Source organism: Pan troglodytes, chromosome 14 (genome assembly GCF_028858775.2).
Source record: "Pan troglodytes isolate AG18354 chromosome 14, NHGRI_mPanTro3-v2.0_pri, whole genome shotgun sequence".
NCBI classification, from domain to species: domain Eukaryota; kingdom Metazoa; phylum Chordata; class Mammalia; order Primates; family Hominidae; genus Pan; species Pan troglodytes.
Window position 1 is genome coordinate 43,467,035 of NC_072412.2, and position 4,616 is coordinate 43,471,650.

The window sequence follows — 4,616 nt, forward strand, 5'->3', positions numbered from 1 at the left end:
TACCATGTGTGGGTTATAGTGAGAAAACTAAAGTGAAGAAAACAGCAGAATAGCTCAAGGAAAGTTGGGAGGTGGGGAGATTTGGTTATGCAGTTGGAGGAGGCGCAGGGAATCTGTGGGAGGGGAACCAGAGCTAGATTTACTCAGCAGGTCCCTGGCCAGACCCTCAAGATCTTTGCCTGAATGAAGCCCTGGGCAGTTCTAATGACCTTGCATTTTCTACACATTTGATTCTTCTTTTTTTTCAATATTTTTATCTTGTTTGTTCTTCTCTTTTTCAGTTCAGAAAAGGCATGTACAATGTATGTGAAGGTCCGATTAGTCATTATCTCCTCTGTGGTCTGCCTCGGAGCTTAGCACAGAGCAGATGTCCCAGGCCTCTTGGTGAGAACCATCCAACCCCAGAGCCCAGCCTCAGCCACTCCAGAGGTCTGGGTAAATCAGGAGCCTTGCAGCCCTCTGGGGGATCAGCTGGCAGAATTGGGGGGTGAGGCTCTCTCCCTGGCCAGCCTTCCCCACAGCTTCTCAAAGCATGGTGTTGCCAAAGGAAGTTACAGGGACAGCCACAGGATCACTGGTAGGATTAGAGGTGGTCACCCTGCAATATGAAGCATGCTTTTGTTTTTATTAATTTCCATCTTTGCATTAGCAATTTTTTTCATTCATTAACTTCATGAGAGCTTTAAAAAGGAAAGTGACAGACATGACCAGGGTCTCTCTGGACCACTTTACAGGTTTTGGTGTTAGTGGTACTGTTTGAATTAGGGGGCTTTTTGTTCATTGGAGTCTTTAACTTCAGACCCTTTAGTGATGTTCTTTCAGGCTTTCTTTTCTCCCACCCTTTGAGCTCCCCTCCAAAAGCATCCCTTCCCCCTTCTTCCTCCTTTCCTTCCCACTAAGAAGAGAGGGTAGTCAGACTGCTCCAAAACCAGCAGCCCTGGGAACAGTCTACCACCCCGTGTTCCCTTGCCACTCCCACTCCCCAGCCCCCAGCCCCTTGCAAAGTGGCAGAAGACATTTCCAGCCACTCAAGGGTGGCATACAATAGATGCTCTCCAAGCTGGTCCCCTCATCCTGTTGGCTCTGACTGTCCTCTTCTAGGTCACCAAGTCAGACCAGTGTGGTAAGAGATCAGCCCTAAGGGATCCTGCTTGGGGCCCGGGAGCCCACGCTGCCTGCCTAGAGGAGGAAAAAGAAAGGCTCTTGCCTTCAGGTGACTGGGTCTGTGTTCCCATGTGTCTCTTTCCAACTCCCACATTGCCTAGACTTGATTAGAGTGCAGACCTTCTCTTTCTCCCTTAATGCCCATACAAGCATACCTCCCAAACCACCAATAGAGGCCATTACTGGCCTGAGCTTTGTGGTTCATCCCTTATTGGACAGGATTTTTCCCCCTAATTTGGCCTTTCCCATAACAGCAATAGTCAAGAGGGTGATTATCCCCATTTCAAGGAAAGAGAAACTGAATCCTGGCCAGAGTCCATTCCAGATAGACCCTGCTTGTCCCCAGGTGACAGGTGCGATGGGCTGAGCGTGGTAGGCTGTTGGCTGCCATCCATAAAACTGTCCAAGATTGATTTCTCTCCCCAGGCTCTGCAATCATCCACAAACTGGTTTTCTATTAGTTTCCAGGTAGCCTCCCTGAAGTACTTGTATATGGCAGTCTACCCTCCCTGGTGACTTTTTCCATCTGTTCTCTGCAAGCAGACATGAGAGCTGTCTTAAGGAAGTTAGGGCCATTGTTGATCTATATTGTACTGCAGAGATGACAGCAGTTTCCCTGTGAAACCTAGTAAGAAATACACAGAAGCCCAATGCACAACATACCCTCCAAAACAAGTTTTACAGAAAGAATTACACTTATCCCTACCATACATGATGCACTGATTTTTTTCTAGTCTATTTTTTGAATTAAAATTAAAAATTTCTAGTCTAATTTTTTGAATTAAAAATTAATTCAAAATGGTTGCATCCTCAACAACTGATTTTATAACCCATGAATAGATTTCAACCACAGTTTAAAAAATACTGCGCTTCAGAAGAAAATCAAGCCTTGGTTGGGGACAGATCAGCAGGGTTCAGAAAGCAGTAAAGTTGGAACCCCACTTTGCATCCTGGTGAGAACTTAAAGTCCCATCTCAGTCACCGCCAATCAAAAGCTCCAGCGGCACATGAAAAGCGACTTCTTTTGGGATTGAAGGCACATTGGCAGATTCTGCAGAGAAAGCTAGGGGGCCAGGTGAGCCTGTGGATCCAGCACCACCTCGAATCCATAGAAAGACTGTGAAATTAATGTCCATTTATTTCATAAATAAATGTCCATGCTGGAAGGTTCAATTTGTCAGCATTCACTTACTGGGAATCACAATCACTTAGGACGGGCGTGGGGAGTTCTTAAAAGTAGGAATCCACCCCAAGCCTGCTGAAAATCAAACTCTCAGAGGAAGACATGCATAGGTTTTGCGTAAGTGTTTTTTAAAAGATGTAGACAATTCTGATGCCACCCATCCACCAATGAACATTTGGGAACCAATTCACCACCAGACTTAGTTTAATTAAACCAAAGCAGGGACCCAGAGGCAATGCCGCACACCTAACCCACCACATTCAACCTGATCTCTGACAGCTTCTTTCTCCTTTCACGTTCAGAAGCATCTGGGGGCTCCTGGGGGTTCAGCAGTGATGATACACTATGTTTGGTTTTGCTCCAGTCCTTGTGTGTGTCTGTGGCCACAGACTGGAGCACAGTGTGCTTGCTACTTGACTTGACTTTTGAGGCTCTATAGAGGAGAATAATCGTGCCTTATGGAAAGGCTAAGGTCTTTGCCTAGGTCCCCTCCCCCAGGACATCATCACAGGTCAAACACTGTTTCTGGGAAGGCCAGTGCCCCTTGAAGGTGCTCCCTGCTTCGGACGTGCCTAAACACAGGAAACATGCCCTCAGACATGGGGGCTGCACTTTGTTATAAGACAGTTCTCATCCTATCCAGACACAAGAACATTCTAACATAATATCCCTGCAGTTCTTCCACAATTGGTCCCCAGAGCTTTGGAGGCAAAATGTCATCTGGGTGATGTCCTTTCTCCTACAGCCATCATCAGGCTTCAGCTGCAAGCTGTGAACATATATTAATCGCTGTCAGCAGCAGGTCCCTTTCTTTGAGAAATCTTCAGGTCCTGAGGCTTCCATCTGCCAGCCATGGGCCATGACTTCCTCTCTAGGGGTCAGCAAACTTTATCTGTAAAGGGCCAGTAAATATTTTAGGCTTTGCAGGCCATATGGTCTTGAGACTGTTAAATTCTGCTGTTGTAGCTTGAAAGCAGCCTTTGACAATATGTAAATGAATGACCATGGCTGTTACCCAGTAAAACTCAATTTAAAATACAGGTGAGGCCAGGTGTGGTGGCTCAGGCCTGTAATCCCAGCACTTTGGGAGGCCAAGGTGGGTGGATCGCCTGAGGTCAGGAGTTTGAGACTAGCCTGGCCAACATAGAGAAACCCTATCTCTACTAAAAATACTGAAATTAAGCTGGGCACGGCAGTGGGCACCTGTAATCCCAGCACTTTGGGAGGCTGAGGTGGGTGGATCACCTGAGGTCAGGAGTGCAAGACCAGCCTGGCCAACACGGTGAGACCCCATCTCTACTAAAAATACAAAATTAGCTGGGCGTGGTGGCACATGCCTGTAATCCTAGCTACTCAGGAGGCAAGGCTGGAGAATCACTTGAACCCAGGAGGCAGAGGTTGCAGTGAGCTGAGATTGCACCATTGCACTCCAGCCTGGGCAACAAGAATGAAACTCCATCTCAAAAAAAAAAAAAAAAAAAAAAATTAGCCGGGCTTGGTGGCACATGCTTGAAATCCCAGTTACTGGGGAGGCTGAGGTGGGAGGATCCCTTGAACCGGGGAGTTCGAGGTTGCAGTGAGCTATGATAGTGCCACTGCACTCCAGCCTGGGTAACAGAGCAAGACTCTGTCTAAAAAAAAAAGATCCCCAGGTATAATCCAGATCTAGTGAATCAGAAACTCTAGGGGTGGGGCCAATAGTGTAGGTTTTAGAAGCCTTCCAGGTGATTCTTCTGCAAGCTCAAATTGGAGAACCCTGCTCTCAGTCTGCTCCCAAACCTGTCTGCTCCAGAGAGTTTTTGGTGGTTAGCCATACCTCTGGACAGTCCTCTTCCCCTTCCTCCCTCACAAATTTAAGTACACCCTTAGTACTTAATTAACTCTTATGTACCTAGAGATTTGCTCTCTGCTTGTTTCATGTTTCTATATTTTGTCTCCCAGTTAGATTGAAACCCGTTGAAGGTACAGTATGTGTGTGACTCCTTCCATCTCTACCCCACCACTGATCCATTTTAAGCATTTAATAAAGGCAAGGAAGGCCTTCACCTTTATTAACTTTTTTGAAAAATCAGAATTTTCAGCCCACAATTCACTTTCAAAAATACACATTAAGTGCCTACTCTGTGCCAGGCCCTGTTTTAAGGCACAAGTCCTGGCCTTCATGAAACTTACATTCCAGTCAGGGAGACATAATAAGCACATAAATTATCAATAAATACTATGAAGAAAAATAAAGATAATACAGTGGCGACTGGCGGGGTGACAGATT